Source organism: Saimiri boliviensis, chromosome 2, assembly GCF_048565385.1.
Source record: "Saimiri boliviensis isolate mSaiBol1 chromosome 2, mSaiBol1.pri, whole genome shotgun sequence".
NCBI lineage: Eukaryota > Metazoa > Chordata > Mammalia > Primates > Cebidae > Saimiri > Saimiri boliviensis.
This window is the reverse complement of record NC_133450.1, coordinates 102,410,691-102,426,621: the sequence shown is the minus strand read 5'-3', so window position 1 is coordinate 102,426,621 and position 15,931 is coordinate 102,410,691.

The following is a 15,931-nucleotide window of genomic DNA, read 5'->3' as shown; positions in this document are numbered from 1 at the left end:
GATCCTGTCTTCAAAATGCTATTATATCAGGAGAGAAATCTTTATTTCTCATTAGCTTTTTCCTTCAAATAAGATGAGACATGGTGTGACAGCTAATTGTATTGTGTTAATTTGACTGGACTAGGGGTGCTGATATACCTGGTCAAATATTATTCCAGGTGTGTTTGTGTTTAAGATGAGATGAATATTTGAATTGACAGAATGAGTGGAGCAGGTTTTCCCTTCTAATGTTATAATCCTTATCTAATCAGTTGATGGCTTGAATAGAACAAAAAGACTAATCTTACAAAGGGTAAGGAGGGAACTTCTCTTGCCAGATTATTTGAACTGAAACATGAGACTTTCCTTGCCTTCAAACTAGAATGGAAATGTTGGCTCTTTTTTGGTCTTGAGCCTACTTGCTTTTGAACTGAAACTTATACCATCAGCTTTCCTGGGTCTCCAGCTAGCCAACTGCAGATCTTGAAACTTCTTAGCCTTCATAAATGGATGAGCCAATTTCTTACCCTGTCTTCACTTCCACCTCCTCTCTCTCTCAACAGAGAGTTAGCTCCTGTTGGTTGTGTTTCTCTGGCAAACTTTAACACCCAGGGTCTATATGGTCTAGTAACTACAGCGTCAACAACTATAGCTTATTTATGTAGATACAAGGGACAAGTTTATGATAGCTAAAACGAAACAGAGTCAAAATTTTATTCTGTCCAGACTATAGTAACTAATGTTGACTATATTTTATCTATAATACCTTTTATTTTAAAACACAGCTATATAAGCTATTTTACAAAGGAAATAAAAACAACAATACATTTAATAGAGAAAAAAAAATCTCCCATACTCAGGTTCACACTGTCAAATTGATGTCTTTTATTTCACTCAAGTTTAGATAATCACAAACAGAGTTTTAAAAAGATAATGGTTTTCTCTAGTGCACATGCTGCTAAAGGAAGGAGAACTTGGTTCTTCTGGCATAGAGCCAATGAGTGTTTGGTCATCCCTGTTAAAAGAAGTTGGAGTGACAAGTGGAGTGACCTATTTGAAAAAGTTTCCTTTTTAGTTAGAACCAAGAGTGGGGTCAGGAAAGGACTCTGCACACTATTTAGACCTCACTAGCAGGGAGAATGAGACTTAGTGGGGCTAGTTATCTATTTTCAGTAAAGTCGAGTAACTTCCGCCCTGGTGTGGGCAGTATTTATTCTATCATTTGGCTGTTTTAGAGTAAAAATGGCTTCAAAGTATTCTTATTCAGGATAAAGAAAAGTCAGTTTAAAATTTCAACTTATACTGGAAAGGCTTCAAACACAAAACCTAGAGAACATTTTAGTCTTTCTAGAAAAAAAATTGAAAGACTAGAGAATCACCTGTTTGATCTAAGTTGTATAATACACTCTTACTTTTGAATTTAGAGCTTATACAGAGAATGTATTAGCTAACTTAAATGAATGCATATATATATATAAGGAGTGATACATTACCTTGTTGATTTGTAAAAGTTTTTAACTACATGTTAATTACCTGAAATCAGTTCTTTAAAATGCTAACTCCCTGGCTCTAGTACCTAATGCAACTACAAAAGGCAAAGAGCCCCAAATAGAAACTTAGCAAACTCTAAGGACATCTAACCGAGTCTACTTAAATAACAGTATCAAATGTTACACTAGTTTAATAGACTTTGTAACTTTTCAATGAATGTTAATCAAATATTTTTACAGAAAACATGCTTAGTGTCATAGGATATATTGTATTCTTCAACTCAAAATAATAAAATTTTTCTTTGGGTGGATAGCATAATTATTAGAATATAATGTTATAATATTTTCTCACTCAGTTAAAGGCTTTATACCTAGAAATGCTAAGAAAACAGATTCTACTTAAAATATCTCAATGCTTTTAGTACATAGGAGAGTGTTGGACTATAAATTTTTGACATGGATAATTTATGGCCTGAAAAAAATTGAAAGTCTATCAAAGCTATTTATAAACATCACAGTAAAAACAATGGCATGCTATTACACTAGCAAGTAATAAATATTTCTGTATCACACCCATAACCAATATCTTTAAGCAAAATTTTGGTCAATGGCTAGGAAAACACATTTTTCATTGCTTTAAATGTACACAATTATAAAAGGCACTCACATTTAAAAAGCATCTGGCTAACAACAACAAATGTGTTTTAGTAATCATCTACCTGAGGATGACCTCTAAGCTTTATCTTTTGGACCAGCTTCAGCAACATGGCAGAAGACTAGGCACCTTGAATTAAGAGTTTTGAAGGTACTCTGGGTTCAGTGAGAAAGACCAATTGGCAAGACTGATTTACCAATATTTGCCTTGGAAAACTCAAGAATAGAAAAAGCGTGGTAGCAATTTTTTAAATTATAGATAAATTATCTCAATTACTTAAAAGAATAAGAGGTATCTATGGCATTAAGTTCTTTGAATTTTCAGAGGAACTCCTCACTGAAGACATCAGAGTTTCTTCAGAGTTTCTGCAGAGGAATTTAAACCTAACATCCTGGTAGATGACGTGGTAAAGAAATGAATGGGCAGTTGTCCCTTCACTGTATAAACAGTACAGATTTAAAAGAAAAATTTAGATGAAGCTTCTGTAAGTTGATAAAACACAGCAATGGAAAATATGTAGAGATGCAGGTATTTATTCTATTGGTGGGGGTATAAAATAGTACAATTTTTAGGGAGCATAATCAAAAGATACTAATCAAAATGTATAATGTGCAAACTCTTCAACTTCGTTATTCTGTTTCTTAGGTTTTATTGTAAAGCATCAATAATTTAGTGTATTATTAATTAAAATAGCAAATTTGTAGACAATTTAAATGTTTTACCCCAGGAAACAGGAAACAAACAGGATAGCAACATGCAGTTACAAAGCTAGTATATTGATAAGGATGTCGAAGTTATGTTAGAAAGGGTAAGGCCACACAGACATCAAAACTGTTGGACTAGACTTAAAAATCAAAAGCAGGTAAAGAAAAAAAATGGAGCGTTCTTTCTGTATAGTGGGTGCTAGATTTGCTGCTACTTTCCTGGGGACTCTCTATCTGATTTCTCCAAGCACTTGAGGGCTCTCTCTGGCCTCAGAAATATGCATGGCAACCCTGAAGTGCCAGGACGTTAATACCCGTAAGTATACTGTCAGCCAGTAATGAGTAGGAATGTATGAATAAATATTCCAGCTTCCTCACACTTTGGGTGGGACAATTCTGAACCATGTTCTCTGCAGTTTCTCAGATGTTCCCAGCAGGGCTGATCCTGGGTCTCTCATAGTGGCAACTTACCCGTTAATGCCCCCAGTAGGCTGTCTTTTCACTGCATGTCATTTATCTGTACTTGCTTCTGGTTTACCTTCCAAATAAAATGATTTGCACTTCAGTCCTCACGTAGGGTCTGCTTACAGAAAAATCCAAACTAAGCCAATGTTTTATGTGTATTATATAGTGTGTGGGGGGATGTGAGAGTGTGTGTGTGTGTGTGTGTGTGTGTGTGTGTGTGTGTGTGTGTGTGTTGTGTGTGATATAAGGCAGTATAAGATAAGAATATAAACCAAAATGTTAACAGCACATCTCTGTGCAATAGAATTAGAAGTCATAATTTTCTGTGTTACATTTTAACTCTGTTCAACACAAGAATGATTTGTGGACAAGAAAGGCAGTACACTGGGCCTCCCGGGTATACTGCATCCTAGACTGAGCAGAGGTATACTCTAGATGGGAGAAAGAAGATGTTTGCAGTTCATCTGCTGCCTTCCTGCAGTGGGATTGCCCTTTTTGTTCTGCAGCTTGGCAGGATACAGGCTGAAGGTGTGGTCTCTCAGGGGGCCTGCAGTGAGGAATTGGAGCAGGCAAATGTAAAGGAAATGAAGTGGATCTGTCATAAAAGCAAAAGAAAATCAAGCTTTCTGGCTTTCCTAAAGCATGTCAATTTAGCACACAGTAAGAATGACTTAATAAATTCTTTTCCTGCTAGAGGACCCTTTCTGTCATCTTGACTGCTGTTTTTTATAATTGCTTTTAAAAAGAACTATGTGATTCTTAAAAAAAAAATGAAGTCTATTAAAATAGGAGTATACATATCAATATCATATTATGGCAAAGGCATATTCATTAGTGCAATGTAGGTTCAAATGAAGAAATGTCAACACTGAATATATACAAATTTTAAGGAATAGAACTGCAGATTATTTAGACAACCTCCACTAATTTTCTTGACGTTGAAAGAAAATGATTTATTACCATATCTCTATGCATATTATGTTATGATTCTCTACTCACTTCCTAATAAGACACATTTTTTATTATAAAAATTAGATATATATTGCTCTGAATTTGATTTTCACTCATTAAAATAACAAACTGAAGAAAAAAATAAAAGCTATATATTTTTATTTATTGTTCACAAGTGTCATGAATTCGTAATTTTACCTTATTAAGCATTAATGTCCTGTTTATTCCACTTAATTCTAAATAAAAATTTGGCAGGACTTTTTACTAACTAAAATTACATGTGATCCTAATATCATATTCTTGTCCAAAATTTAGTAATAGCTGGAAAACACAGATTAGTGGTGAGCCAGAGTTGCAAATGCATTACCTGTAAACCATACCTATGCAGATCTTTTGCCCACTTTTTAATTGGATTATTTATTTTTTGCTATTGGGTTGTTTGGTTTCCTATATATTCTGATTATTAAGTCTTTGTCAGTTGAATAGTATGCAAACTAGACAATGTTTGGACATTTATGTGGAAAATATACAGTAAATTTTTTGATGTTTCGACAGTGCAACAGAATAATATTAACTGCAGAATAAAATTCCATTACCTTTGTCAGGGTGATTACAATGCACTATTCTATTTAGTCAAGGCATAGTGAAAGTTGTATCTACATGACTACTGAATAATTTCCATAGGGAAAAACTTGTGTTTAAGAAACATGATTAATTTAAAAATGTTTTGGGAGTAAAAAGAGAAGGTGGAGCAAGGTGGCTGAATAGAAGAAGCCTCCACTGATTGTCCTGCCTGAAGGAAAACCAAATTTAACAGCTATTTACACACAAAAAAGGACCCTCTTAAGAATCAAAAAGGTTAAGGGTCCCCGTACCTGGTTTTAACTTCATATCACAAAAAAGAAGCATTTGAAGAGCCTAGAAAAGAGTCTTAATTTGCCAATGCTAACCTTGCTCCATCCCCTGGCAGCAGACACATGGCACAGAGAGAGAATCTATGTGCTTGCAGGAGGGAAGCACAGTGATTGAAGGATTTTGCACTGGAACTCACGGCTGCCCTGTCACCACCAAAAGCAGCAGTGGGCAAACAGCTGGCACCCACTGAGGGAGCATTTAGACAAGCCCTATCCACTTTTCCAAAGGGGAGTTGCCCATTCCAGTGGCTGGAACCTGAGTTCTAGCAAGACTTTCCCCTGTGGGCCAGAGTGCTGTGGGGTCCTAAATAAACTTGAAAGGCAATCTGAGCCACAAGGGCTGCAACTCCTGGGCAAGTCCTGACCCTCGGGTCAGAGCCAGTGGACTTGGAGAACCATGCAACCTAGTGACACCAGCCAGGGTGGATCAGAGAGTCCTTGTGCCACCCCTCCTTCAACCCCTGGCAGTGCAGCTCCCATCTCTGGGAAAGATTCTTTACCCCACTTGAGGAAAAGGAAGAGTGAAGAAGACTTTGTCTTGCAACTTGGATATCATCTCAGCCATAGTAAGTTAGGACCCTATCCTAAGGCCCTCATTCCAGGCCCTAGCTTCTGGACAGAGTTTCTAGAAGAACTCTGGGCCAGAAGAAAAACCCACTACCTTAGAGGGAAGAACTCAGCTCTAACAGCTTTCATCATCTGCCAACTAATGAGCCCTTGGTCCGTGAGTGAACAGCAGTGAGAGCCACATCGTACTCGCCATGGACCCTGGGTGAGACCCTGAGAAATACTGGCTTCAGGAATGACACAGCACATTCATAGCTGTGGTGGCTGCAGGAAGATACTCCTTCTGCTTGAGAAAAGGATATGGAATAGTAACAGAGACTTTGGTCTTGCAGCTGAGGTGCCAGCTCAGCCACGGTGGGGTAGCACACCAAGTGGGCTCTTGGGGTACCTAATTTCAGGCCTTGTCACTTAGATGAAATTTGTGGACCTTCCCTTGGACACAGGAGAGCCCACTGCCCTGAAGAGAGAGTCCCAGGCCTGATAGAATTCACCACAAGCTGGCTGAAGAACCCTTGTCCTTGAGTGAACATAGGTGGTAGCCAGGTGGTATTTGCTATGGGCCTGGGGTGATGGTGGCCACAGGGGGAGGCTACTCTGCTTGTAGAAAGAGGAAGAAAGAGTGGGAAGGATGTCATATTGTTCCTTGGGTGCCAGCTCAGTGCAGTAGAATAGAGCACTAGGTAGATTCCTAAGGTTTCTGACTCTAGGCCCTGGCTCTTAGCATCTCTAGACGGGTTTAAAGCCAGGGAAACTTGTCTCCCTGAAGGCTGACTGACTTCACCACCTGCTGGTTGTAGAGCCTAAGGCCTTGAACAAACATAAGCAGTAGCCAGGTTATGGTTACCAAGGACCTCTTATATAAGTAGCAACATGCAATCTATATCTTTCTGTATCTGGAATATTTAGTTTAGCATAAAGACCTCCGGTTTCATCCATGTTGCTGCAACTTAACAAGATTTCATTCATTTTTATGGCTGCATAGTGCTCCATTGTATGAACAGATGATATTTTCTGTATCTCTTTGTCTGTTGATGTACACTTAGGTTGATTCCATATCTTGGCTATTGTGAATAGTACAGCAATAAATGTGGAAGGTGCAGATAATCTCTTCAATATGCTGATTTCCTTTCTTTTGGTTATATACCCAGCAGTGGGATTTCTGGATTGCATGGCAGTTCTATTTTAGTTTTTTGAAGCAGCTCTATACTGTTTTCCATTGTTTACATGTTGTCAACGGTTGTTAAATGTTCCTTGCCAACGTCTGTTATTTTCTGTCTTTTTCATAAGAACCGTTTTAACTGGGGTGAGATGTGGTTTTGATTAGCATTTCCCTGTTGTTGAGTATTATGTCATATACCTGTTAGCCATTTGTGTATCTTCTTTTGAGGCATACCTATTCATATCTTTTGCCCACTTTTTAATTGGATTATTTATTTTTTGCTCTTGAGTTGTTTGGTTTCCTTATATATTCTGATTATTAAGTCTTTGTCATTTGAATAGTATGCAAATATTTTTTCCCATTCTGTAGGTTGTCTCTTCACTTTTTTGATTGTTTCCTCTCCTGTATAGGTTTCTAGTTTGATGTGTTCCCATTTGTTCCTTTTTGCATTGATTGTTTTTTAGGTATTACTTGAGAATATTTGTCAAGACAATGTCCTGCATTTTCCCAATATTTTCTTCTAGTAATATCATCATTTCATATCTTACATTTATATCTTTAAACCACTTTGATTTGATTTTTGTATATAGTGAGAGATGGGAATCTGTTTTTATTCTTCTACAAGTTGATATCAAGTTTTCTCAGCACCATTTCCTGAAGAGACTGTCCTTTTCCTGATGTATGTTCTTGACACGTATTTTAGAAATGAGTTGTCTATAATGCTTGGATTTATTTCTGGGTTCTCTACACAGTTCAGTAACATTCTGTATTTACTATAACTATGTAATGTATTTTGAAGTTGAGTTGTGTGATGCTTTCAGTTTTGTTCTTCTTAAGTCAGGATTGCTTTGGTAATTTGTGGGTTTTTTTTTTTTTTTTAGATTCCATACACATTTTAGAATTTTTTTCTATTTCATTAAAGTATATCATTGGGATTTTTATGGGGATTGCATTAAATCTGTACACAGCTTTGGGTAGTATTGTTATAATCTTAATATAACAATACTAAAAATTAAAGTTTTCTAATCCATAAACGTGATATACCTTTCTATTTTTGGTATCTTCTTTCTCATGAGTGTTTTATTGATATTCATTGTAAAGCTCTCTCTCTCTCTCTCTACTTTAGTTAAGTTTGCTCCTAGGTTTTTCTTTTTGGGGGCTGGTAGCTACTGTAAATGAGATTGTTTTCTTGATCCGTTTTTCAGATGATTTCGATTGGTGTATATAAGTGCTGCTGACTTTTTGGATGTTGATTTTGTATCTTGCAACTTGCCTGAATTTATTTATCAGTTCTAACAGGATTTTTTTTTTTTTTGGATATGGAATCTTTAGGTTTTTCTAAGTATGATCTCATATAATCTGCAAAAAAAAAAAAAAAAAAAAAAGAGGCTAATTTGATTTCTTTCTGCCAATTTGGATGCCCTTTATTTCTCTGTTTTACCTAACTGCTAAGCCTAGGACTTCTGGTACTATGTTAAATAAAGATGATGAAACTGAGCATCCTTGTCTTGTACAGATCTTAGAGAAAAGACTTTTAATTTTTTTCTATTCAGTATGATGTTAGCTGTGAGTTTGTCATATTTAGCCTTAATTATGTTGAGGTATGCTACTTTTATACCAAGCTTATTAATAGCTTATAGCATGAAGGGATGTTGAATGTTATCAAATGCTTTTTTGAGTATCTATTAAAATAATCGTATAGTTTTTCTCTTTAATTATGTTAATTTGATATATCATGTTTATTGGTTTGAGTATGTTGAACCATTCTTCCATTCCTGAGATGAATCCCACTTGATCATGGTGAATAATATTTTTGTAGAAATTGATGTCGTACAGGAGAAATTTTGTTACATGTATATAATGTGTAGTGATGAAGTTGGAGTATTTAGGGTGTCTATCACCCTAGTGTAATACATTTTTGTTAAGTGTATTCACCATACTTTGCTATCAAACATCGAATTTATTCCATCTTTCTTACTGAATGTTTGTACCTTTCTTCCCAGTTTTCTCATTTTTCTCTCTCCACATTCTTCCCAGCCTCTGTTATCTATCCCTTCACTCCCCACCTCCATGTAATCAAATATTTTGGATCACACCTGTGTGAGAACATGCAATAGTTGTCTTTTTATGTCTTGCTTATTACACGTACGATAATGACCTCTAGTTCCATCCAGATTGCTGCAAATAGCATGATTTTATTCTTTCTTATGTCTGAATAATATTCTATTGTGTATACATACAATATATTCTTTTGCATTCATCTGTTGTTCAACACTTAGGTTTATTCCATATTTTTGCTGTGAATAGTGTTGCAATAAACATGCAAATGCAAGTATCCCTTTGATATGTTAATTTACATTCCTTTGGGTAGACACCCGGTAGTGGGATTGCTGGATTTAATGGCAGCACTATTACTAGTTTTTTGATAAATCTCCATGATGTTTTCTATAGTGGATGTACTGGTTTACAACCCCACAAACAGTATATAAGAGTTCACTTTTCTCTGCAACATTGCCAACATCTGTTATTTATTGTCTTTTTAATAATAGTCATTCTGCCTAAGGTGAAATAAAATCTCATTGTGGTTTGAATTTGCATTTCTTTAATGATTAGTGAGCCTTTCCCCCTCATATACATGTTGGTGATTTGCATGTCTTTTTTTTTGAGAAATATCTATTAAAGTCATTTACTCACTCACTGAAAGATTTTATTTTTATTTATTTATTTATTTATTGCGTTTCTTGTACATTCTGGATATGAGTCCCCTGTCATATGCATAGGTTGCAAACAGTTTCTCCCATTCAATAGTGTCTCTTCACCCTGTGGATTATTTCCTTTCCTGTCAGAAGCTTTTTTGTTTAATATTGTCTCATTTGCCTATTTTTGTTTTTGTCGCATATACCTTTGAAATCTTAGTCATAAATTCATTGCCCAGATCAATGTCCAGGAGAGTTTTCCCTAGGTTTACTTCCAGTCTTTTTTATAGAGTTTCAAATCTTACACTTAAGTCTTTAATCCATATTGAGTTGATTACTGTATTGTATATGGTGATAAATAAGGTTTTACTTTAATGCCTCTGCATGTGGCTATTCAATTTACCAGCACTATTTATTGAAGAGGGTGTTTTTTTTCTCTCAGTGGTAAAATTCTTGTTGGCTTTGTTTAAAATTGGGTGGCTACAAATATGTAACTTTATTGCTAGGGACTCTATTGTGTTCCATTGCTCTGTGTTTCTATTTTTATACCAATACTATGCTATTTTGGTTACTATAGTCTTATAATATATTTTGAAGTCAGGTAATGTGATACTGCCAGCTTTTTTCTTTTTGCTCAGGATGTTTTGGCTATTCTGGCTTTTCTCATCCCATATGAATTTTAGGATACTTTATCTAATTATGTGAAGAATGACATTGGCATTTTGAAAGGGATGGGATTCAATTTGTAGGTTGCTTAAAGCAATATGGTCATTTTAACAATATTAATTCTTTTGATCTATGAGCATGGAATGTTTTCTCATTCGTTTGTGTCCTCTTCAATTTCCTTATCTAGTGTTTTGTAATTTTTCCTGCAGAGGTGACCTCCTTGGTTAAATTGACTCCTACAGGTGTTTTTGTGTTCGTTTGCCTTTCTGATTTCTTTCTCAGCTAGATCACTGTGGATGTATGAGAAACACAAGTGATATTTGTATGTTCGTTTAGTATCCTGCAACTTTCCTAAATTCATTTATCAAATCTAAGAGGTTTTTGGTGAAGTCTTTAAATTTTTCTCCGTATAAGATCATATCATCAGAAAAGAGGGACAGTTTGACATCCTTTTTTTAATTTTCCAGTTTGGATGTCTTATATTTCTTTTTCTCTGCCTGATTGCTCTGGCTAAGGCTTTCAACTACTATGTTGAATAGAAGTGGTTAAACTGGGAATCATTGTGTTGTTCCACTTCTTAGGAAAAAGATTTGAACTTTTCCTCATTTAGTATGATGTTACTTGTAGGTTTTTCAGATATGGCCTTTATTATTTTAAGGTATAATTCTTCTGTTATACCCTAGTTTGTTAAAAGTTTATTTTCATGAAGAGTTGTTGAATTTTATCAAATGCTTTTCTGCATCTGCTGAACTGATAAAGTGTGTGGTGATCTTTGACCTTGTACCTGGTTATCTATAATTTCTTTCTCTAAATTTGGAAATTTCTGTGTTATTATTATTATTGTTTGAGATGGAGTCTCACTCTGTCTCCCAGGCTGGAGTGCAGTGGTGTGATCTCGGCTTACTTCAACCACTGCCTTCCAAGTTCAAGCAAGTCTTTGCCTCAGCCTCCTGAGTAGCTGGGATCACACCTGGCTAATTTTTATATTTTTGTAGAGGTGAGGTTTCACCATGTCGGCCAGCCTGATCTCAAACTCCTGACCTCAGGTGATTCGCCCACCTTTGCTTCCCAAAGTGCTCAGATTATAGGTGTGAGCCATCACGCCCAGCCTATTTTTAAAATAAACTTTCTACCCTTAACTCTTTCTCTGCTTTATCTTTAAGGCTGATGATTGTTAGATTTGCCCTTTCTGTGGTATTTTCTAGATCTCATATATGTTCCTTGGTCTTTTTTATTCTCTTATCTTTTTTTCTCTCTGTGTATTTTCAAATAGCCTGTGATTGAGCTCATTAATTCTTTCTTCTGGCTTGATCACTTCTGCTTTTGAGGCACTCTGATGCATTTGTCACTTCATCAATTGTATTTTTTCAGCTCCATGATTTCTGCTTGATTTTTATAAGTTATTTAGCCTTTAAAAACTTTTTCTAGTGAATTTCTAAATTGTTTTTCTGTGTTTTCATGAAGTTCATTGAGCTTCCTCAAAGCATCTACTTTGTATTCCCTGTATGAGAGCTCACCCATCTTTTTCTCTCCAGGGTCTGTTGATGGTGACTTGGTCCATTTTCTGAGGTCATATTTCCCTTAATGTCATTGATTCTTACGGTTGTTCATTGATATCTGGGCGTTGAAGAGTTAGATATTTATTTCAGTCTGGCCTTATTTGTATCTGTCCTTCTTCAGAAGGCCTTCCAAGAATTCAAAGGGTCCCTAAGCCTGTGGACACTGCAGCTGTTTCAGCACTAGAGGGCACCCTAAACCCAGTTACATTGTGATTCTCTTGCAGACTTCTAAATACCCAGTACAGATGGGGTTGAGAAAGATCAGGGAGAATTCCCTAGGTTCCCCGGCAAAATCCTCTATTATGTCCTTTCTTTCACCAAAGTAGAAGTGTCTTTCCATGCTGAGCTGCCTACATTTGGGGGAGAGGTAATGAAGGCACTGCTGTGGTCACCACAGCTGGCACAATGTTGGGCATACCTTTAGTCCTTGGTCTGGCTATTGCTGTCTTGCTTACTCAGCTATTGTCTGACTGCCAGTGATACTTATTGGAGGCCCAAGGCTACTTTAGTCAGCCACTTGGGAAGGAAGCTTCTGGGACTCTGGTCTATCCTGTGGGGTGATAGATTCCAGAAGCAATGGCCTGGAATCAGCTTCTCGAGGATTCAGCTCAGTCAGTGCTGTGTTTTAATATGTCAAGGCTGGTACTAGTTCCCAGGCAAAGTCCCTTGTAATCTACATTCTCCTTCACTGCCTGCAGTTGGGTGAGGGGAGACAAAGGCATCATCACATTGTTGCCATAGCTAGTGTCACACTGGGTTTCACCCTGAGTTCACAGTCTTTCAGACCAGTGCAGCACCGGGATTCCCCCAAGGACTGTGGTTATCACTGCTTAGTTGCCACTGAAATTTATTCAGGGCTACAGGCTACTTTAGTCAGCTAGTGGGGAAGCAGGTTAGAAGTCAGGTTTCTTTTGCCAGGGCAGTGTATTTCCCTCTGGTCTGGCATAGGCCTCAATGTTTTGTCTGTGAAATGAAGGGCTGTGGAATTCTGCCCAGTGCTATGTTCCACTGTGATGGGAGCCAGCACTGAATTCTAATGCAGAGTTTCATACTCATTTCCGTCTTCCACATGCAAGCACACAGATTCTTTCTCCTCTCTGCGCTGCCTGGGGTTAGGAAGAAGAATGATATAAACAGTGTGACAATGTTTATTTTTTACCCTCTTTAATAAGTCTTACTACTGTTGTAAAACCAGGCATTGTGATCTCTCACCTGAATTTTTACTTCTTGAAAAGGTGTTTTCTTACATGAGTAGTTGTTTAATTTGATGTTCCTACATGGGGACAGTGGCTGGAGGGCATTATTTTGCCATCCTACTCTGCAGAACCTTTAATTATTTGCACGTTCATGTTTGACTGCAATGGAAAAATGAAATAGGTACCTGTTTTGTTGTTTTTAATTGTGGTGCTGGTTGTTTTAATAGTTTACTATTTGTCGTGTATTTTGGCTAAGCATTCAACATATATTAACTCATGCAATTGTCAAAGTAATTCTACTAAACAGATTAGTTTCTTGGTCCCATTGGCCGGATGAGATCATTGAGACTTAAGCAGCTCATCTAAGTCCACACAGCTTCTGTATGGCAAAATTGAGATTTGAGCAGGTCTAATTCAGAACCTGGGCCCTGATTATTCAGTGTAACTAAGAAATTATCTTACTGTTTCTTTACAAAAAGTATGCAGTTTACCAAATTCTTAGGTCTGTAACTTTGTCTAGAATTTAATATTTTATAATGCATCTGTTCATTTCTAATACACACTTATTTTTTATATCCTTTAGACGTATATGATACAAGACACCATCTAAAAACTACAAATAACTTAGTATACCAATAATGTACATCTTGTACTCACTGCCCCCTTTCTACCTTTCTTAAATTAGGAAAGAGTATTTTTTTTTGGAGTAAGATTATATTGTGTAAAATTATTTTGCAGTTATCAGGCCCATCATTGAAGACTGGTAAAACAAAAAAATCCTGCATTTAGACTGGCATCACATCCTTGTTCTACCATTTACTGACCGTAGGCTACTAGGAAAGTTAATTATCTGTTCATTGCCTCTGATTCTGTGTTTGTAAAATGAGCAAAGCATTAACACTTTGTGGAATTGCAGTGCAGTGATGATTAATGTATGCAGAATATTTAGAATAATGACTAGTATAGAGTACTCAACTCATATTAGGTATTATAATGGAAGCAATAATAGGTAATAAAATGTGTAAGGTGCTCAGGTCCTTTCCTCCTACCCTGGTCCCTATTCCGGTCTATGTCTCCCTTTAACTTATTGTCTGTTTCTTATACATCTTGAGGACTTTTATTTTTCTGGAAATATATTATTTTACATTTTATTGCACTAAAAAAAATCTTGGTACTTCATAGCACTTTTTAAATAATTTCTGTGCTTTTGGCCAAGTGCACAAAGTACAAACTCAGTTCTAATCAATCACTCCAAGTATGTGGGTTTGTCATTGCATACTGGTTGGTTAATAGCTCTAATGATGTTCTCAGCAGTAGGATGGTTTTTTTTAGCACAAGTTTCAGTTTTCACTAATATTCCTGTGGAACATTCTCTTTTATCATTTTGTCATTCTTCTGATGGATTTTCTTACAGTAAGATATTTGTAAAATCTATCAACTGTCAATTTTAGGATTACATTTTCATTACAAAAGGTAAGCTTTCTAAGTGTTTCATTTCAAGCTTACAAATGATCACTTCTTTCCTTTTTATGAGAATCATTTCCTTCTCATTATAAAACAGCTTATAAAATCCTAATTCATTCTAAATTTCTTCTTTCACAAAGGTAGGCAAAAAGAAATGTCTCTTGGGTGTTTTCAAGTAACTCTATTCTCCATATTCGTTTATTATTTCAGTGAATTGGGAAAGCAGAAAATAAACTTTTGAAACTTAAAGAAAAAACTAAAAATTCTTAGAATCAGAATAAAAGGATACATCTCTGGGATATTTCTAATTAATGTATTAATTTCCATATAATCATAAATATTCAACATATTTATAAATAATCTTTTTTTTTTTTTTTTTTTTTTTTGAGACGGAGTTTCGCTCTTGTTACCCAGGCTGGAGTGCAATGGCGCGATCTCGGCTCACCGCAACCTCCGCCTCCTGGGTTCAGGCAATTCTCCTGCCTCAGCCTCCTGAGTAGCTGGGATTACAGGCACACGCCACCATGCCCAGCTAATTTTTTGTATTTTTAGTAGAGATGGGGTTTCACCATGTTCACCAGGATGGTCTCGATCTCCTGACCTTGTGATCCACCCACCTCAGCCTCCCATAGTGCTGGGATTACAGGCTTGAGCCACCGCGCCCGGCTAAATAATCTTTAAAGCAATTAAATTTATATAATTAAGGGATTATACAAGAAATTATTTTAGACAAGGTATTTTTGGGTAGTTTCTGATCAAAATATTCACATAAATAAACTTATACCTTCCATTAAAATTTGATGTTTTACAGAAAGATTCTTACTGTAAAATTTTTTTTTCTGTCAAGTCTAATATCATATTCCTAGATAAAGAAAACCAACTATTTATAAGAAAAGAGAAAAGCAAGTATTCTATGCCCTACTCAGAATAGCTTCTTAAAACTTGTTAAGGAGAACAAATTATCTAGAGTACATAGCAAGTCAAAGGCAAAAAAATAAGATCATTATAGTCAATATGTAAACACACACACATACACACACAGAGTTTGGAAGTAACATTTTCATTAAATGTAGACTCACCTAATCATCTAATTTGACCTTGTACTTAATCATCTAATTCGACCTTGAACTTTGGGGTCTTACCAAGTCTTTTGAAAACTCTGTGACAGCTATTGATCCTCTCTCCAGAACTGCACAACCTGAAATCTATCTATATAAGAACTAAAGATTAAGAATACTCTTAGTTCTATGAACTGATCAAATAACTATACTTTAGTATTTCTAACTTTAGCAGTCTATACTCAACAATCATTCTCAGAAAAACTGTGACTTTCTTAGAATTTTTGCTATTCTAATTTTTTCCATATCTGTATTCCAACAACTAACAAAAATCTTTTATCAGTTTGATTTTCTCATCTGTATCGTCTTTTTCTACAAGATCTAAGTCTGCAAAGTTCATAGAAAAAA